The sequence below is a fragment of the Sinocyclocheilus anshuiensis genome, unplaced genomic scaffold (genome assembly GCF_001515605.1).
Source record: "Sinocyclocheilus anshuiensis isolate Anshui unplaced genomic scaffold, SAMN03320099.WGS_v1.1 scaffold546, whole genome shotgun sequence".
Classification (NCBI taxonomy): domain Eukaryota; kingdom Metazoa; phylum Chordata; class Actinopteri; order Cypriniformes; family Cyprinidae; genus Sinocyclocheilus; species Sinocyclocheilus anshuiensis.
In genome coordinates this window covers 624,153-632,851 of record NW_015542451.1, presented here as the reverse complement: position 1 = coordinate 632,851, position 8,699 = coordinate 624,153, and the positions used below count along the sequence as shown (strand labels likewise).

Genomic DNA, 8,699 nt, shown 5'->3' with positions numbered 1-8,699 from the left:
GTGTGTGTGTGTGTGAGAGAGTGAGTGAGTGAGTGAGTGAGTGAGTGAGTGTGTGCGAGTGCGTGTATGTGAGTGAGTGAGTGTGTGTGTATGTGAGAGAGTGAGTGAGTGAGTGTGTGAGCGTGTTGAGCGCTCACCTCCTGAAAGAGCTGAGACATTTCACACACGAGGCAGGAGTTGGACTGCATCTCACACTTGTGTCTGTCGGACAGAAAGAAGTCCCTCAGCAGCGGAGTGTGTGTGAGAGCCTGAACGATGCAGTTCATAAAGCACGTGTTTCCAAGGTTTATCAAACCCCTCAGTCCTGTTAGAGACCAAACAGGAAGCATGCAGAGCATTAGAAATCAGGACGGACATGGAGTATTCACAATAAAAGGTTCATCACTAGTAACTGTTAAATAAAATTGTTAATAAAAAAGTAAATTTTTTAAATGGTTTTAAATTTCAATTTTTAGTTTTTCCTTTTAACTTAAATATACTACTACTACTACTACTAATAATAATAAATTACTATAAAAATTGACCAAGTGCAAAGTAAATTATTGAAAAAAATACAATTGTTAGTATTATTTTTAATAATAAATTATTGATAATAAATCACTAAAAGCACAAACTATAAAAAAGTATATATATAAAAAAACTATTATTATTTTTATCATCATAATCATTATGGTAATTAATAATAATGATAATATACATTATTATTATTATTATTAAAGTTGTATTGTTTACTGGTAACATTTTAATTTGTTATAATTTATACATTATTCTTAATAAAAATAAATATTTTTGTTCGTTTACTTCATATTTAGTTATCACCATTTTATTAGCAATTTATTATTATTTATAAATTATAATTTTATTAATTTACTTTGTATTGTTTAGTGTTATCACATTTTTTATTAGCACTTTATTATATAAAACAGTATAGTTATCATTATTATTAATATTATGAACAATATTTACTTTGTGTTTACTGTTTGTCAATTTTTATTAGTATTTACATTGGATAAACAACATATATTAGTTATTTATAATGCATAAACAATATAAATAACATTTTTTATTTAATTTACTTTGTATTTACTGCATCAATTTTTATTAGTAATTTATTATTATTATTTGTAAATCATTATTAATAATACAATTTTATTCATTTACTTTGTATGTACCGTTTTTGTCCATATTATTAGTAATTTTTGTATTAATTTGTATTATTATTATTATTAATAAATAAAAATTAATGAGTAATATGCATTCAATTGTATTCAAAAATAATAATACAAACAAATGTGCACTCTCCTGGAGGTTACATTTAAAACAAGTCGTGTAACATAAAAAAAAATTACATTAAAAATTACGTAAACGGGCATAAAATAAATAAGGGCGTTTATAAAACAAAAACAAAGGGTGGGAAGGAGTTCTTGGCCTATTAGAAAATCTGAGCAAACCAATGCATTTTCACAACGTAAATGTCCTTGTCTCAATCTGAAGTGCATAACCCCAGAAGCTCGAGCACAGCCAAACTCCGTCAGTCAGAGTCTCCTCCCGCTGAGCTGAAGTCCTCCCGCTCGTACAGTTTGACAGGTTACAGAAGACCTGCGCTCTGCTCTCACAGGGTGGCTAAACGTCTTCAGAGTCGCTTCCAAGAGTTAAATTAAAGGGAGGGATGGAGACAGAGAGACGACCAAAACAACAGTGAGAAGACCTGAGAGAGAGAGACACGTCCGGCCTCATCCAGCGCCTCCTGCGGCACTGCACTCTTTAAAGTGCCAATATATTATTTATGCACACGAGTGATTGAACATCATACACACACCTGATCCTACACGCACACGCCTGCTGACAACGACCCCCTGCTTCAGTCTCATCTGCGCTGGACACGAGCAAAGCATCCCGATTCCAGACGCACCAAAAACAAATAAAATAACTAAGTTGTTTTTAGGCATTGCTATTGTAGGTAATTAAATGATGCTGGTAGTGATTCCAGTTCCATTAATGATCCGTGTACTTTCGAGGAATATTTGATATCATTTCAGAGTCAGCCTTAACTATTCATTATTTAAAAACAAACAAAAAATGGGATTGGAATGTTCACAGTCAAACAAAACAACAATGTGCATGATTCACTAAAAAGAACCATCTCAAAAGAGTTGTTCGTTCAGGAATCGGTTGGATCAGTCTGGTCCTGCTTTGTGTTTTTGATTCAAGGTAATGAAATGGCTCAAAAGAGTCATTTGCTCAAGAATCGGACTACTGTGGACATGCTTTATGCTTTTGATTCACCAAAAAATATCTGGTTCAAAAGAGTAATTTGCTTAAGAATCAGACTACTCAGATTGTGCTGTATGGTTCTGATTCACTAGGAATAATTCAGACGTCATTTGTTCGGGAATCTGCTGAATCACACTGGTCGCGCTGTACGTTTTCGATTCACTATAAAGAATTGGCTCAAAAGAGTCATTTGCTCGAGAATCAGACTACTCTGGTCGTGCTGTATGCTGTTGATTCTCTAAAAAAACTGGCTCAAAATAGTCTTTTGTTTGGGAATCTGTCTACATTGCTCACACTTTGTGTATGATTCACTATAAACAAGCAGCGCAAAAGAGTCATTTGTTCAGGAATTGGTTGTATCACACTGGTCATGCTGTATGTTTTGATTCATTAAAAAGAAAAAACGCAAAAAAAAAAATCATTAGTTCGGAAATTGACTGGATAACACAGGTCGCGCTGTATGTTTTCAATTGACTATAAAGAACTGTATATAAAGCACTGCATGTTTTTGATTCACTAAAAAGAACCAGCTCAAAGGAGTCATTCATTTAGGAATCATTTGGATAACACTGGTTGCACTGTATGTTTTCAATTCACTATAAAGAACTGCCTTAAAAGAGTGATTCGCTTGAAAACCAGACTTTTCTTGTCGTGCTGTATGCCATTGATTCACTAAAAAAAAAAAAAAAACTCAAAAGACTCAAAGTAATTTGCTTAAGAATCAGACTACTCTGGTTGTGTTGTATGGTTTTGATTCACCAGAACTCACTTAAAAGAGTCATTCGTTTGGGAAACAGTTGGATCACACTAGTCAAGCAGTGTGTTTTGATTCAAAAAGAGACAGTCGCTCAAGAATCAGTTTCCAATGCCTTTTTTTTTGTAGGATTCACTGAAAAGAACCAGCTCAAAGCAGTCAATCGTTCAGGAATAGCTGGGATCACTCTTGGTCACAATGCATGCAAAAGGAGTCATTTGCTTAAGAATCAGACTACTCTGGTCGTGCTGTATGTTTTTGATTCACTAAAAAGAACTGACTCAAAAGAGTCTTTTGTTTGGGAATCTGTCAGGAATCGGTTGGATCACACTGGTTGTGCTATATGTTTTTAGTCACTAAAAAAAGAACAAACGCAAAAGAGTCATTAGTTCAGAAATCGTCTGGATAACACGGGTCGTACTGTATGTTATCAATTGACTATAAAGAATTGTATGTAAAGCACTGCATGTTTTTGATTCACTATAAAGAACTGGCTCAAAAGAGTAATTTGCCCGAGAATCAGACTATATCTTTAACATCATTCAGTTACAGTATTTTTGATTTAAAAAAAAATGGAATTGGTTCGAAACAAGAACCGACTCTCAGTTCCCAACACTAGTTTAGAACTGAAATCCACTGGTATCAAAAAAATTGACTTTATAAGTTTGTTTCATTTTTCTGTCACTGAAGTCAAGCATCAAGCTCACAGCTGATTGATCCGTGTTTAATAATGAGCATGCTTTAACACTTCCAGTTGATGCAGCCTCAAGCTTTTGTGTCGTGATTCGTTGCGTCGTCGCATGCCTCTGGTTTACTCTGGAGTCTGTAAAGCAACATCCGCCCGATCCATCTCACACAATACCCCTCTGAATTTATCATACATGGGCCATATTATGTCCTAAATGATCAATGGAAGCTCCAGCTTTCATATGGCTAATCGCATTAGTGCGTTTCTCTGGGTGTGAGAGTCTGGCGTTTAGCGCCTACGCTGAGCCTGTGGTGCAGATATTTAACACTATTACTCCACCGCCAGGCCTCTGAGGAGAAACAGGCCAAAACGAGAGAAGGGAGAGAGACGAACCGCTGAGGAGGAGAACGATTATTTCTCTAATGGCCAGCGTCCACTTCTCTCCTTATTTGTGTGCACTCTTATTCTCTCGCTGTCACGGCATGCACACACAAAAATTGATGCAAACGTTCGAAACTGATGGCACTTTTGGCCAAGAGACAAAGAGCGGTTTTGGCTCCGGTGCAACCTGCAGTCTCTAGATGCTTGACTACTACAAAATCGCTTGAACCGACTAGTTTTACACAGATGAGTTTTGGCAGACTCCTAATCAACTACTAGGTGCCGAGCTGTATTATTGAACAGGGTTTCAGAGGAATCGCTCAGAAGCGAGGCCTGTGGGAAATGAAGTTCTTACCTATGGTGCAGTTGGCGGTAATTTTCCTCCGTTTGGGGTTGTGTCGCAGCAGCTCCAGCTCTCGTTTCGTAGGCTCCCACATTGAATATTTCTCTCCAATACCTGATGTTTTAGAGAATTCTCACATTATATTTCATATAAAGCAACCTATGAATACACACATTTTTTTTTTTTAAGAAATCAATATTTTTATTCAGCAAAACTGCATTAAATTGATCCAAAGTGGCCGTTAAAACTTTTATAATGTAACAAAGTATTTCCATTTCAAATAAATACTGTTCTTTTGAAATTTCCATTCATCTGTGAATCCTGAAAAATAAAATGCATCACGGTTTCCACAAAAAATATCGTGCAGCACAACTGTTTTCAACATTGATAATAATCAGAAATGTTTCTTGAGCAGCAAATCAGCATATTAGAATGATTTCTGAAGATCATGTGACACTGAAGACTGGAGTAATGATTCTGAAAATACAGCTTTGATCACAAATTAATTACAGTTTAATAGATATTCACATAGAAAACAGCTGTTTTAAATTGAAATAATATTTCACATTTTTACTGCATTTATGACCAAATTAATGCAGCACTGGTGAGCAGAAGAGACTGTTTTTAAAAACATTTTAAAAAATCGTAATTATTATTCCAAATTTTTTTTTAACAGTAATGTATAAATTCTAGTTAAAATTAAACTCAGGCAAATAATTTAGCCTGGTTTATTTACTCACTGATCTGGGCTCATGCACTTCAGTTTTTGAGTAAAAAAAAAAAAGCTTAATTTGTGGATAATTTTGGCAATGTTCACTCAAAAACTGGTGCATGAGCTCAGATCAACGAGCCTATTATTAATCAATTCCAAAAAGAAACAAAACCTGTGCTAATTCAAAGTTAAACATTTAAGCCAGTATTTAATTTTAAAAAATGTAAAAATTACAGTTTTTTGGGAAGTTTTTATACCCTGTGTGAGCAAAGTCAGTAAGTTTTAATCCATTAACTAGCACTTTTCGGAAAAAGACAATCCTCTCCAGGTCACTAGCACTGTTGCATCTCACACTTATGCAGACTCAATAGCAAAATTAACTAAAATGAGCTCTTATCAGTGTCAAAACAAAACACACACTCTTGCCCTTCTGTGGCTCGCAACACAACAGTTTCCAACATCTTCCGAATTAACAGGCCCTTAAGCCACAGGCGAAGTTGAACGACATTATGCATGATGGGGGCCTACCTTGCAATTTCCATGCTTTTCTTTGCTCTTCTTTGGCAATCTGCTCCATGTCTTTGTCGTATATGTAGTCTTGGCACACAAAGCAATATATTCCACCGTACAAAAGGTCTATAGCTGAATGAGAGAAGAACAACACAGGACCTATTAGAGACCTTTTAGAGAAGTTGACGTTTGCATCTTCTCGTATCTGTCCTGTAAATATGGATGAGGCATTAAAGAAACATTGCAAGCAGTGCAGCAAATCTGCCTCCTTTAATAAGTGATGGGAATAATAATTAGGGTGCAGCAAAAAAACCTCCATCGCTGCTTGTGCCAAAATATCGTGTCCTCTGTGACATGTCATAGCGAGCTTTGCAATATCAACGCACACCTGTAATTGTGAATGAGGAGTATTATTTATGAATTATCATTCTCTCATGCTCATTCACTTGCATGCTTCCATTTCTCCAAGCCTGCAGTGGCCATACCTGTTTTTCAGTTTCCATGGCAACCTGACGATGGTCTGTTTCACACAGACGCACTAAATGTTCACAGGTGGAGCGGAGCAGCGGGGACAGCCGTCTATTTGTGGCACGACACTAATGCACAGCCTGGCACAAGCCGCAGACAGGTGCTCGGAGAGCTATGAGGCTTTTAGTGGCTTTCAGTGCAGAGAGACTAGCGGCTGAACGTTTGGACGGCTGTTTTCAGTTGTTGTAAAGGGACAGAAGTCTCATTGTGCACGCTAGACCAAATCGGCACAGGCATGTGGTAAATCTGCCCCTATATGCTTTCTAAATGCACTTAGTCTTATCGTGCATGATTATGGTTTATTATTGCAAGCCAAAAAAAAAAAGCTTTTCATGACCTTGCATTAAAATTCTATGAAATGCAATAGGTAAAATTATATTAGCCACTAATATCATATACTAATGACCACAATCCAATCAAATCCTACTCTTTTTTTTGTATTTTTTTTTTAATGAAACATTTTATTTTCCACTTAAATATTTCTGTTACACTCACAAATGCATCACATAGAAGTTAAACACATTCTGCTGTTGTCTTAATGTGATGTGGCAGAAATTGTTATGATAATACATTCCTATGATAATACATTTATAATCCTGTTCATGCCATTCTTGATGCATTAGATTAATTAAAAATGTAAAATATTCTTTAATGGTAACATTTTACCATTCAGTGCATTTGCGGTTGTTAATTAATTGACTATGGACATCAATATTTTATAGCATTTATTAATTTAGGTTAATGTTAATTTATAAATATACCATTGTTCGATGTACACAATAGTTAACGTAACTGTAAAAAATTTATATTTAGAATAAACATGAATCTAGATTAATAAATGCTGTTAAAGTTATAAATTGTTATAGAAGATATTATATACACAGTATATACACTGTGTCACACATACATAAAACCATGGAGACTGTAGCATACGATAAAAGCTGTGTAATCATTAACTCTCTGGTTGCTAAAGTGTATAATTAGTTAACATTGGGATTTCTCTACTAAAACAACTGATGGATAGAAACAGGACTACATTTTTTATTTTCCCGATACTCCGTTTCACTCAGATATACATCACAATATAGAAGAAAACGTGTCACTATTTCTGTTCCATCACGACTTTTAAACTATTGTAAAGTGTTGCATTTTATATATTTTTTAAGACAGTCGAAGTGAGCTCATGCATGATGGCTTTAATTCTTAACGATCAATTATCGATCGTCGATTAATCATGCCCATCCCTACTTTAAACGGTATTTAGATCAGACAAGCAGAAAAGAGAGAAGTTGCACAAGAAAACGAGGTGGGGTTGCATGATGCGCACACACACATCAGATGAATAACCCAAAAGCATAGCAGGCCTTCAAGTAACCATGGGAACCAGCACAGGAAAAAGAGGAAAGAGCACCGAGATCAAGGCTGACAAGTGTGAGCAGACAAAACATAGAGGATGAAAAACAAAACGCCATCCAAATAAACCTGAACAGCAGAGATGCACAAAACGAAGCCGGCTCATTCAGACTTAATTACTCCCCGTTCGTCTTTAGAGAATAATCAGTTTTCCCTCCTCGGGAGCGGCGCTCATTCACAGATATCCTTTGTACGCAGGCTAACCTAATTAAAATGTTCAATCAAACTCCGAGGGGGACTCAACACACACACGGGTGTTAAGACGGAGCGACGCCACCTGGGAATACAGAGCTATAGGTGATGCTGCGGATGCATTAGGGCACGAGTAACAATAATTCATCACCTGGAGTCAAACAAACCACACTGGATCAGCGGCAAGAGACTTAATTTGTTCATCAAACATGCTTAAACAGGCAACAAAGTCCACACTATGAGCCAGCATGACTGATTTGAGCTTCTTGATCGACTGCTCAGGCCATCTGTGACAAACACTGCCGACTGCATTACAGAAAGGGACTGCTTTTCAAAAATAAGACTGAATCTGGATATTTCTGTTGAAAGTCTGAAACGTTGTTCACTAGTGGCTCGTTTCCACTGAGCGGTACGGTTCGGTACAGTACAGTACGGTACGCAATTATGTCCGTTTCCACTCTCAGAAGTTGTGAATGGTACCAAAATAGCGAACCGTACCACTTTTTTGGTACCCTTCCGCTGGGGTACCTAGCACAGCAAAGGGTACCAAAAGGGTGGAGCTAAACTCACCGCAGAACGTTGATTGGTTGACTAGAAACGTCACTTTTGCGTGATACAAGGGGATAAAGCGTCCTTCACTCGTTCCGCTTTGCCATCCATGAGTGTTGGGCTTAATTACATCAGAGTGCGCAAACAAAAAAATATAACTGCGTATTTTATAATTTTATATTTTCACACAGACAATAGCCGTTTCTCAATATGCGTTCGTGTGGACTTGTGAAACGTCACTGCCCAAAAACCTGCGTAATTTTCTAAACATTACTGTTATTGTCATGAAATGTAGTTTTAAGGGTTTTTCAGGCGAGAATGTAATCGTTTAAAACTAAAATCTGCGGTTTATATA

The 8,699-nt window shown here is 36.4% G+C and overlaps 1 pseudogene; it reads right to left on the bottom strand.

Annotated features, from left to right (window-relative positions):
- The window catches only part of LOC107693648 (ubiquitin carboxyl-terminal hydrolase 22-like), a 50,586-nt pseudogene that overhangs the window by 14,799 nt on the left and 27,088 nt on the right, over positions 1-8,699 (bottom strand).